Source organism: Acinonyx jubatus, chromosome C2 (assembly GCF_027475565.1).
Source record: "Acinonyx jubatus isolate Ajub_Pintada_27869175 chromosome C2, VMU_Ajub_asm_v1.0, whole genome shotgun sequence".
NCBI classification, from domain to species: domain Eukaryota; kingdom Metazoa; phylum Chordata; class Mammalia; order Carnivora; family Felidae; genus Acinonyx; species Acinonyx jubatus.
In genome coordinates this window covers 41,008,895-41,022,250 of record NC_069384.1, presented here as the reverse complement: position 1 = coordinate 41,022,250, position 13,356 = coordinate 41,008,895, and the positions used below count along the sequence as shown (strand labels likewise).

General features: G+C 34.9%; 1 protein-coding gene and 1 pseudogene across 3 annotated transcripts in view; one reads left to right on the top strand and one right to left on the bottom strand.

Moving 5' to 3' along the window:
- Positions 1 to 13,356, bottom strand: part of EPHA3 (EPH receptor A3) — a 353,357-nt gene that overhangs the window by 198,637 nt on the left and 141,364 nt on the right. The gene's annotated exons all lie outside the window — the stretch shown is intronic.
- On the top strand, positions 10,742 to 10,894 carry LOC113604818 (uncharacterized; annotated as a pseudogene).

Below are 13,356 nucleotides of genomic sequence, written 5' to 3'. Positions count from 1 at the left end.
TGAATATTAAATAGTTATCACATTAAACTGCATCTCGCATACAATAAACGCTAAATACATAAAAAAGACATTATTGGACAGTAGTGTTACAAAATAATATTTGAATTAGATTGTGATGTTTTAAAGAGTCGGACACTAGAAACAGTCATGCCATGAAACTATCATTTTTTCAATTCTAAGTAATATAGGTTTATCCTGCGTCCCTGTATACAAGATACAAAAAACCTTGCTTTGACCTCAAGATTTCTTTTTTTTTCCCTAACTTGTAAATAAGAAAAATTATATCATTTACCACAACACAGGAAGGTTGAGAAGAATAACTTGTAAAATTATTTTATAGCACTTTGTGAAAATAATGGAGTATATAAAAGCTAATAATAAATTTCACCTTCCTCAAAGAACACTGTAAATTTTCAATCTCAGCTGATTTACTGCTATAGCTAAAGTGCTAAAGTTATAGACGAAAATTTTTTTCTTGAAAAGTCAGCACAGTTAGGCCTTCTCTTTTAATGTGTCATCAATATAATTTATAATTGTCTAATTGTCTGCTATCTTGAAAATACATTCAATTTCCTCACTTTCAAGCATATTGATTATGTAATAAAATTTGGCGGCTTAAAAATAATAAAAAAACAGAGACATGCTAGACCACACATGTTAAAAAATCAAATTTGGAGATTTTAGAAAGTCGAAATATCCCTTTAAAGTTTTGAGAATGCAGTGAACTTGGAGATGGGTGATCCTTTCTTATTATTTCTTCCTAAGCAGTGAAGATTAGCCACATGAACAGACATATCTTTCAGCAGCAACAGCATTAGGAAACATGTGTTTTCAGAAAGAAGAAAGTTAATCTAATGGGGGCAGTTTGAAATTGGTGTGGCCTCATAGACTAGGTGTCAGAAGTTGTGAATTTTAATCCCTCTTGAGAGGGTGTTTGAACACCACCCCATGTTACTGACTTGTGTGGCCTTGGGCAAGTGACTTGTTTCTTTTGGCATTTAAGTGCATCCTAGGAAAAATGGACAAGGTTACATTAGCCTACCACAAATAATTAACTTCATAATTTTTCTGAACTACATCAGCAAGCACATCCTAGCTATTAGGAACTTCATGTATGCTTTCCATTATCATAAACATTTGGCAGAAACTTTGTTGGAGGCCAATGCGAAATGAGACCAGTAACAGAGAGAGCTTCCAACCAGTTAAAATAACCAACAAAATATACTTGTAGCCTAATGGAATCACACTGTTTTAAAATAAAATCCTATCAGTTTGTCTGTTGTCCTTTTCTCAAACTTAAACTCAGGATCATCTCAGAAACTGTTAGCATTGTAGCCATTATATATAAAATTTTAAGTCTGTGCTTGGTTCCCATTTACTCTCAGCTTTTAATTATTATTATTTATTTTGAAGTTTTCAAAAACATTAATTAAAATGTAAGTCAAAGCTCAAGTAGAAATCAAACAATGATTGATTCTGTGTTGTGTGAACATACCAGGACAGCCTTCATGATGTTATTTTTAAAAACTTAATTGACTAAAAAGCAGTATCTCCTTATGAAGTCTTTTCTTTTAATATACCTTCCTCCAACATGAAGGACTTTTAATGCTTCATTTAGAAACGTCCTTTCTTTGCTCGTCTGCTTCCTGGCTAGCAGGGAGAACAGCAGGGCTGTGACTTGCATGTGTCAGTCAGTGGTGCCCAAGCCTTTCCTTTGAAATGAGAACAGGATTCCAGACTGAATAAATCAACTTTCTCCCTCTCTGCCCGAGAGAGTAACATCTGAATTAGCCACAGTGTAAAATAACCAAGGATAATTAATTATATGCTTTGAGTCAACCCTCATTCACTTCCAATTCAAGTACACAGACATCTTCTTTTAATGGAGTTACAAAGAAAATTACAATGATGCTCATCGTCTTAAATTGCTTGAAGGTTTTGCCATTATCTACTATAACTTTTACAAAAATAACATTTCGTAAAATAAGCTAACTTCATGCACTGCCCTGTTTAGTTACCACTCACCTTCTGCTCCGTGTGTTATTCCATTTTATTCCTACCTATGTCTTAGAAAGAATCTGATTTCTCTTCATCCTGTTTGCTTATACACTGCAAATATCCTTACATTCTCTGACAAAAAACAAACCCAGGCAGAAGATGAGAAGAAATGGTAGGAGACATTACAGAGTTTCATTTTTTTAATGAAATGCTGTTTTGAAGCATTTAAAACGGTTTAAAATGCCTTCCAAAGGTCTTAGCCCTTTCAAGGCTACATAAGTAAACCTCTCTTTCTGAAGAAAAATGTGTTAGAACATATTAAAGCAAGTTTTGAAAATATTATTTATATTTGGTAAATATATATTTGAAATATTATTTCATATTTGGTAAATGACCAAATTTTTTCATTGTTAAATTTTCTTCTAGTCTACTCCTGTTTTTGAGTTTATTTTTAATGATGTACCTTTTAATAAAACCAATTTCTTTTACAAATGTAACAGTGATAGAACAATCATTATAGCGATCAGGAGAGAACACATAAAATATAAAGAAATCTAAAGTGTAAAAAAACATAAAGAGAACATTTGAGTCACTCATAATGACTGAATATGTTAATTGCTTAAGAAAAGTTATATCCTCATGATTGGAAGAAAATTAAGAGAATTTTATAAATATTTACATGTAAAAATTGAGAGTCTTTTATCAAAATCTATAAAAGTAATTGAAGTTCATTGATTTATACGTTGTGCTACAATTGAATTTAAATCCTCAACTGAATATCAGCACACCTAAAACATGAAACAAAAATCTTTAACATTGTGCTAATATGGAGATATATTCATATTATACTAGATGCGAACTAAGCTGGCTTCAACAAAGCAACATTTTCCAATGAACATTAGGGTTATATGATGCAGCAATTAGGAGTAGCTCCAAGGAGCCAGTTGACCTGGGTTCAAATCCCATCTGTTTCACTTAGTAACTGTGACCTAGGACCAGTGATTTAAACTCTAGGTTTAGTTGACTCTTCTGTAAAGTGGTATTACTAATAAAGTCGATTTCATCGTTTTTTGGATATTAAATGAGTCCACACTTTATATTGTTTTCAGTGTTGTTAAATGACCTTAGAGTGCCTTTCTTTGTAGCACTGTGCTCGTCTGGAGAATGTACCTTTAATACATTGGGATTAAAGGTATCCAGGAGATGGGGCCGAGGGCGAACCTAGGAATTTAAGTGTGTTTAGGTATCTTCTGCCAGTGTTCATCATATTAGAAAATTCTGAATCAAACCATAAAAGACTCTTAAATACAGAGAACAAACTGAGGGTTGATAGGGGTGGGGTGGGGGTGACGAGGTGGGCTAAATGGATGACGGGTACTGGGGAGGGCACTTGTTGAGATGAGTACTGTGTGTCATATGTAAGAAATGAATCACTGGGTTCCACTCCTGAAGCTAAGACTACACTGTATGTTAACTAACTTGAGAAAAAAATGATAATAATAATAATAATAAAAGAAAGAAGATGTGACACAGAGAGAAATATTACTCAGCCACTAAAAAGAATGAGCTCTTGCCAACTGCCACAACATGGATGACCTAGAGAGTATTATGCTCAGTGAAGTAAGTCAGCCATAGAAGATGAATACCATATGATTCACTTATAGGTAGAATCTAAAAACAAAACAAACAAGCAAACAAAAAAATGAGAAACAGAATCATACAGAGAACAAACTGGTGGTTGTCAGAGCGGTGGAAGACGACCAAAATAGGTGAAAGGGAGTAAGAGGTACAAACTTCCAGCTATGAAATAAATAATTCACAGGGATGAAAAGCATAGCATAGGGAATATAGTAATACTGTAATAATGTTTTCTGGTGACATCTGAGGACTATACTTACTGTGGTGAGCACAGAGTAATGTATGGAATTACTGAATCACTGTGTTATACACCTGAAACTAATATAATATTGTATGTCAACTATGCTTCAATAAAATAATAAATGAGAAGAAATAATAAAACATATGCCACAGGGAAAAAAAGAAAAAAGAAAATTCCTGAGTCACAACAACTTCCCAAACTTCCATCTCAAATCCTGAATCCTGAGGTAGACACAAGAAACAAAACTGCCTGGTATATATCCTGATACATATCCTTACAGTAATTTCTTCCTGCTACCACATTCACCTCAGGCAGAAGAACTCTGACATAGAGAAGAGGGGTGCAAGAAACAGGTTACCCAGTTGTCCAATGAGTCCTCACTCTTAGGACCTGGCTTTTAGAGTGTGGTAGGTCTCATAACGTCCACATGACCAAAGCAGCAAATATTACTTAATTCCTGACCTCTGCAGTTCTTTCTATTATACTTTCCCCTAAATAATAATTTCAGCAAATGAAGGGATATATCAAGAAACCAGATGCTATTTCTTGAAAAGCAAGGGCACCATTTTACCTAACTGACCCTAAATGAGAACAGGAATTAATTACATAATAAAAGCCATATCACATTTTACTTGATACATTCCCCAAAATGTATTTTATGAGATAATGGTGCATCAAGGATGCTTACAAAAATTACTAAAATAAAAGTCTTCAGAGGGGTATTTTCTTCAGAAAATAAAATATCTTTTCTGTAGAACACTCAGAGTTGTTACCTGAGTAACACTGGTGTGCTTAATGAAAGTGAACGTGTGAGGGAGAATACTGAATGCAGTATTTCCCAAAAGTATTTGGCCTGGGATTCCCCATTTTTTTCCAACTGTAACTCTGAAGGATTAATGTTCTCTACAATACCTGTTTTGGGAAATTTAGCCTTAGATAAAAAGTTACTTAAAAACAGAGAGAATTTTGTTACACTTTTTCATTTATGACAATTATAATTTTGGAGATGCACCTACTCTAAGAATATTATAATACTAACAAAAATTAAGATAAAGCAAAGTACAGTCTCCTTATTAATGCTGAAAAAAATTTAAATTTTAATCAATTTCTAAAAGATATTTTAATAATTTAGAATTCCTCAGTTCCATCCAAATCTTGAAATTATCAAAAGCCTAAGAGTTGGTTTCCATTCAATCAGTATTCTTAATGACTCTTTGGAATTTTAACATGGAATGAGGCATTTTGTTCATGACATTATCTTAACTCCCAAGGTGGGAAAGTCATGTTGTCTTCTTTGAAGATAGAATTCCAATTCTGCTTTTTTTTTTTTAACATTTTATTTATTTTTGAGAGAGACAGAGTGTGAGCAGGGGAGGGCTAGACAGAGAGGGAGACACAGAATCTGAAGCAGGCTCCAGGCTCTGAGCTGTCAGCACAGAGCCCGACGTGGGGCTCGAACCCACAAACCAAGAGATCATGACCTGAGCCGAAGTCACACGCTTAACCAATGGAGCCGCCCAGGCGCCCCCCAATTCTGCTTTTATTCATTAATTCAATAAGTATTTCTTGAGATCTTAGTATGCCACACATGGATATATGCATTAGGGATCTAACAGCAAAAAGACTTATATTGGTTTTGCTCTCATCATTTTTATCCGACTTGGAGACACAAACATTAATAAATTTTTTCAGAAATCACTTAATTGTAATAAGTACTGGTAAGCAAAGGTGCATGTGATGATGAATTTTATGTGTCAACTTGAATGGACCAAGGGATGTCAGACATCTGGTTAAACATCGTTTCTGGGGGTGTTTGTGGGGGTATTTCCAGAAGAGATAAATGAACCTTTGGATTGGGGGACTAAGTAAGGCAGAGAGCCCTCCCCAGTGTGGGTGGGCATCATCCAACCCACTGAGGGCCCATAAGAGCCAAATGAATTCCCTCTATCTTCCTGGCTGCTTGAACTGAGAGATGGATCTTCTCTTGTTCTTGGACTAGATCTTACACAGCTGGCTCACCTGGTTTTCAGGCCTCTGGACTCAGACTGGAATTTATCCCACCACCTTTCCTGGGTCTCCAGTTCATAAATGACAGATTGTGGGACTTCTCAGCTCAAGTCATGATCTCACAGTCCGTGAGTTCGAGCCCCATGTTGAGCTCTGTGCTGACAGCTCGGAGCCTGGAGCCTGCTTCGGATTCTGTGTCTCCCTCTCTCTGACCCTCCCCCGTTCATGCTCTGTCTCTCTCTGTCTCAAAAATAAACATTAAAATAAATAAATAAATAAATAAATAAATAAACAAACAAACAAATAAAAACAGGCATAAAGTAGAAGAATATTTAAGAAATGAATATGTCTCTTATTGGTTTTGCTTCTCCAGAGAACCCTCACTAATACAGTGCAGATAAGTGTTAATATGGACATTTATAAGAAAGAGATCTCATCTACTTAAGAAATTTAAGTGGGGCGCCTGGGTGGCACAGTCGGTTAAGCGTCCGACTTCAGCCAGGTCACGATCTCGCGGTCCGTGAGTTCGAGCCCCGCGTCAGGCTCTGGGCTGATGGCTCAGAGCCTGGAGCCTGTTTCCGATTCTGTGTCTCCCTCTCTCTCTGCCCCTCGCCCGTTCATGCTCTGTCTCTCTCTGTCCCAAAAATAAATAAACATTGAAAAAAAAAAGAAAAAAAAAAGAAATTTAAGTAATAAGTAAACCACGACTAAAAGATAAGTAGGATTTCATTGAGAAAGGGATAGGGTTGATGTGGAATTGATGAGGAAGGGAACATAAAACAGGGCTGACATCTGTGGGCATAGAGAATGGTGTATCAAGCCACAAAGGTGTATTTTCAGGACTTGAAACATAATGGAATTTTCTCTGCTGGGATTCAAACTTGCTTGGGACAGATGACCCCTTTATTCCTTCCATCTTCTCCCTATGAGAATGAGAATGTCTATTCTATGCCAGTCCACCATTGTATTTTGGAAACAGATGACTTATTTTTTAGTTTCACAGGTACATAGATGAAGAAGATTTTGCTTCTAGATACATCATATCCAGAATCTCATTCATATTTGGTTTAAATGATGAAATGTTAAATTTCTGGAGTCTATGATATTTAAATGAGGTTTCAACTTAGAGCGGATGCTAGAATGAACTAAGATTTTTGAGAACACTGGAATGGGGTGAATGTATTTTGCATGTGGGATGGATGTAAATTTGGGGGCCACAGGAAAGATTGAGTCCCCCCAAATTAATAGCATCCCCCTTCCATTAGTATTAATACATACTGGAACTTCAGAATGTAACCTTCTTTGGAAATAGGGTCTAGGCAGATGTAATTATTTAAGAGGAGGGATTGTCTTAATATTGGATAAGGTGGGCCCAATCTAATGAGTGATGTCCTTACAACCTGCCTATGAGAAGAAACACTCACAGGAAAGAAGGCCAGGTGAAGACCAAGGCAGAAATTGGCAGTGACACAGCTATAAGCTAAGGAACGCGAAAAATTGCAAGCAAATGCCTGAAGCTAGGAAGAGGCAATTAAAGAGTCTTCCCTAGAATTTTCAGAGGGAGCAGGGCCCTGCCAATACATTGATTTCACACTGCTAGTCTCAAGAACTGGTGAGAGAATATTTTCTGTTGTTTTAAGTTGCCCAATTTGTAGTTACAGCAGCTCTAGGAATTAATTCAGCTTCTCACCAGGTAAATACCCGGAGATATTTTTGTTTGTATCAGTCACTATACATACTGATCACAGAGGTCTGCAAAGAGTCAGAGTTGATCTTCCTAGTTAGGTAGGCTAGGTAGATATAAATATGACAGTTTCTTCTGAGGCTAGTTATACTACTACTTGAGTTCTTTCCAGTGGAAAACTAAAATTGTAACTTTGTAACACCGCATATTTTATGTTTTACCTCTGGATAAAGGTATTCAATAAGGTAAACAAATAATATCAATAGTTATATTAAGGACAATACTATAATATATCTATTATACTATAGCTAAAATAATGCTATCTATAATATTAAATATTATAGACAATGTTATAATAAATGTGTGTCTATGTATATGTCAGTGCCTGTATGTTTGAAAGTTAGAGGTCATACAACTCTCTAAATAACAACTTAAAAATATAAAATGACTGAAAATGATTTGCAAGGAACAATGTAAATATAATATACCAGAGTTATGAATAAATCAATACCTTATGCCTGTAGGTTAAATAATTATTTCCTGGGTGTATAAATTTTCTCAAATAGCATGTGTAAATTAATTTTGTCAAACATCCATTTATTTAAAAAAATATTTATTTTGATCATTATCATATACAAATCCTGGGCTACGCGCATGCAGGTTAGTGGGAAAGAAATGATCCACACAATTTAAAACTACATATAAAATAATAATTCTATATAGGCAGTGGTCATGCAGCAGAACAAATAGCTGTATTTTCAATCCAGTGGTCAGGACACAGCTCTCTGCGCAGATTACTTTTAACTGAATGCTGAAGTATTAAAAGGAGCAGCACATACAAAAAAAAAAACAAAGCAAGAGGCAGCATTATGATGGAAAACACTGCACGCGTAAACATAGCCTAAGCGATGGATTACATTTCTAAACACATCAAGGGGAAAGAAGATGCAAATGCTAAAATAATAAAATCAAATAATTCTAAAATGATGAAATGTAAACCATCATTAGCAGAGTTTCACACAGGAGTGTCCTTATAGCCTTTTGAAGACTGAGTCTGAAAACAAACACCATAACTGGCTTCATGTGCTAGCTCATCATCCACTAGCAAACCTTACTGGAAATTAAATGGCATGTTGAGAAGAAGAGCACACTCAACCAGCAAGCCGATGTCCTTTGTTGGAGTAAAACTCCACAGAAAGAAATGTGTAAAGAATGGATGACAGCAGGACACGTAAGCAGCTGCTATGTACTCAGCAACAGAAGGACAGCCTCAAAGATTTCAGTGGAATTGCTGTGGAGGCCCATAGAGTCCTAACAGGGAACAATGGGAAACAGCAGCCCTTCCTAAATCAGCCTGGTGTGGAAGTCAGCACAGAGGGAGATTTTGACTGCGTGCAAAACAAAAGGGCAAAGAAAAAAGTAATATTATATTCTGTCAATAGTGCCTGCAGCAGCAATCTGAAAGATGTTATTTCCTTGTTTCTTGGAGCTTTAAGTCAATCTTATACATACAAAGTGATCAGAAACAGTATTTTCTAAGTCCACATAGAAAACAGAATTTTATTAATTCCAGTACAGAACTTCCTCAATTTATGATTGAGTTACATCCCAATTAACCCATTATCAGTTGAAAATATCATATAAGTCTAAATGCATTTAATACACCTAAACTACGAACCATCGTAGTACCATGCCTCAAACATGCTCAGAACACTTACACTAGCCTCTAACTGGGCAAGAATTATCTAACACAAAGCCTACTTTATAATGAAGTGTTGAATATTTTATACAATTCATTGAATACTGTACTGAAAATGAAAAGCACAGTGGTTGTATGGGCACAGAATTCCTGTCAGTGTATCAGAGGTTCACCCTCGTGAACCAGTTAACCGAGAGCTGGCTTTACTGCTACCACTGTCCAACATCATGAAAGAGTATCGTACTATATCGCTACCCCAGAAATAGATAAAAATTCAAACTGTGAAGTACAGTTTCTACTAAATGTATATCAGTGTAACCATCATGAAGCCAAAGAATTGTAAGTTGAATCATCGTAAGTCAGGGACCTTCTGCACTTGAAATCCAAGATTTGCTTAAGTACATATTATGCCCCAAGAATTTTTCTAGCTACTTGGCATCATTGATAAAACAAACAAATATATCTGTTTCAACTTTCATTCTAGTCAGACAGACAGACAATAAACCTAATGGTTAAAATTATTACGTTGACATAAAGTGATAATTACCCTGGAAAAAATGAGTGGAATAAAGGGGATTAGGAAGTTCTTTGCAGCAGTTGCATATAGTAGTATTAAAGGCCACTATACTTGATATTTATTCAACATTTGGAGGTTAGCCAAGGTAGTATGTGAAGCAACTGCTAGAGCAAAGGCCAGGGATGGACAGGCCTACAAGCAACAAAAAGGTGGCCATGGCAGCAGAAGAGTCGGTGACCTTGAGAAGAGGAAAGGAGAAAGGTGAAAGTGGTAACTGGTACCAGTTATGGATATTTTCAGACTTCCTCCAATAGGATAGATTGATTTGCTCTGGATACCCCTACTATTTTACCAATGAATTTCTATAAAAGCAGAAAAATAGTAGAACAACAAAATCATGGGTCAACATTTGCTATTAGATTTTTGTTTGGGTGCTCAGCAAGACTCTGGGCTTGAATGTCATGCATTGACAAGAAGCTCACATTGAATATATCTAAGAATATACTTAGAGGATTAGATCATGAGTTTTATTTATGGTAGTGATGGATAAAGTTTTTCTGTAAAGAGTCAGATAGTAAATATCTTAGGCTTTATTAGCCACATTGTAGTATGAAAGCAGCCATGAAAAATATGAAAATAAATTGATGGGTCTCTGTGCTTCAGTGAAATTGTATTTATAAAAACAGGTGGCAGCCAGAATTGAGACTGCTGACCATAGTTTGCCATGCCGTAACGTAAGCAAAGTCTCAATAAAACAGAACAACTAAGGGCAGACATCTCACTTTTGTGGCTCTAGTATAAAAGACAAGGGTGAAGCAAGAATGTCAAAATGTCAAATGTTAAAAAAAAAACTATTGTTGATAATGAAATCTATAATCATATATGAGATGATATGCTACCATATATTTCTTTCTTAATATAAATTATACCCAAACCTAATTTAAAAGGCATAGGCTAAGCTTTGTGCAGTGGCAGTACCGTAGCCAATGAGGTTTATCCGATGCGCGATTATTGCTAATTAAAAGGCATAGGCTATATATAAGAATTTCCTAATATCTGAATATTTCATAAAAGTTCTTTTAGATAAACATTTGCTATGTAATGGAATTCTTTGTTAAATTTGTGATCTAGCCCTTCTTTTATAGCTTAATTGTTTGAATCATTTGAATCACAGAAAGCATTTCTTCCCCATAATAATGACATTAGAAGATTATAAGGCAAGTTCACGATTATGTTTCTTTAATTATGTATTTGAACTACTAAACAACTCTACTGGGTTTGAAGAACTGGTTTAAGTAAATTTCTCTGGGAAAATGTCTTGTAAATATAAATTATAAAAATAAAATAGTGACAACTCTCCCCTTTCCTATCATCATCTTCATACCCCATGCCGTATTAATAGTTCAGGCAATAAAACAATCCAGCTCAACTCAAGTTATTGACTGAAGTTTAAAAACAAGCTTTCCCTTGGGGTGCCTGGGTAGCTCAGTCAGTTAAGCATCTGACTTTTGATTTCAGGTCAGGTCATGATCTCACAGGTGGGACTGAGCCCCACATTGAGCTCTGAGCTGACAGCATGGAGCCTGCTTGGGATTCCCTCCCTCCTTCTCTCTCTGTCCCTGCCCCCCCTCAAAATAAATAAACTTAAAAAAATGCTTTCCCTACAGTAAAACCTCAATTTTAGTGCAGAATTGAGATCTCTTATCAGTTCTGCTGGGTTTTGAAACCTCCAGCTCTACTGGCCGTTAACAAATAAGGGACATTATAAAACGGATATTCACACTTTGAAAGATGGTCTAAGAATATTAAATGCTGACAATACATTAGTCTTTCAAAAAGTTTTGCTTTACTTAAACAGAGTTGATGCTATTTAAACAGGAAATTTTAAACTGAGCAAAAAATTTCAGGATTCACTATACATACAATTGTAAATAAATTTATCAATTATATAGCCTCTCTTATTATTTAGAGTGAATGTAGCAAGGAAATAATATTAACCACAAAACTAAATATATAAAATTATTCTCTATTTGATCAGTGCGGAGAACAGTGATTTAGCAAATATTATCTGCTGACACTGACTTTTTAATAAGGAAAACAAATTCCAAGGTATGTTTCCAAAACTTTTGAGTAAGAGCTTAAAGGACTTCACACTGTTATTAAGTCCAGGGTCTAAATGTGAATTAAAGAGATTACTTTTGTGTGGAGAGACATGAATTCAAAAGATTAAAAGAAAAGTTGAAAATATTGTTTGTCATTTTCTAGTGTCATTCTCCATCAAATTGTAAGGATCAACTTTCAAAGCAAATGGCTATAATTCATATTATTTATAAGCACTCTAATTAAGAAGGTTGAACATTCTTTTGTTTTATGGGATATTTCCCCCACTCAAATTTCTAGTATATTTAGAATATGGAAAAGAAACAGGTATTTCAACTCTACAGTGTAAGACCATGAGTTGCCCATATCATGTGCTTTTGCTACTGCAAAAAGAAAAAGAAAAAAAAAAAAGAAAGAAAGAAGCTCATCCTATTTCAAATAAACTCACTACAAACTGTAATTTCAAATCTGATTTTCTTGAAAATTTTATAAGTTACTTTATTTGAATTTATTGATCAACATGCAAGGTTTTGTAAGAATTAGAATTTTGGAGAAGTTAGTAGTCTTTTAGCTATGAAATACCATCAAGCAAACAGAAGGAAAACAAATAGAATTATACCTTTTAAAAATAATTTTCCAAAAGAAATATATTTAGCAATAGCAACTGAATTATTGTCAAATCTTATTTTCTTAGTATTGAGTATATTTTTACCATAAACTTCCCTATTAATTGACTAAATTTGGTGTTTAAGCCAAATTCATGAAATGAAGTTGGTGTCTTAGAGTATTTAGACACCTACGCAACTCCCTAAATTGCTCCTATTTATCTAAAATAATAATTTAAAGTTTACATTTTTGCAAGAAATTGACAATTGATATCCAACTTCCTTTGTGAGTATAGCTTTCTAATAAACACATGCATACACTTCACAGTTTAAGCTATAATTCTTATCTACATAGAAACTAAGAGAAGAGAGGAGTGTTCTAACAATTAAAGGCTGCCCTAAGCCAGGCATACTTTTGAGAACTTTTATTTTAAAAGAAAGTGTAAATTTGAGTTGGGGAGAAGGGCATGGCATGGGTGTGAATTGTATGTAGCTTTCAATTTTGTAAATCCTTTCTTTTCAAAGAAAACCTCCAGAGTCTCTCAAATATTAAGTGTATTATATCTGTCTCAGTCATGTACTTGAGGGATTTAATCCCTAAAGTGAGGTATAGTTAGTCAGTGGAAAAAAGAAAAAAGGAATAAAACACTATAGCATATAATTTACAGTTATTAACAGGGAAAACTTTGCTTTTTTTTTTTTTTTAATGTAAACCTATAACTCCTGCTGGGATCAGAAGTATCATTTGCAGGACTCTTTTAACCAGTGTTTCATCTCTCCACTTGTCAATGCATAAATCTTTTTCTATTGCTTGGGATAACTAAATGACATCTGGCAATGGGGAATGACTAAGTTGGGGGTGGGGAG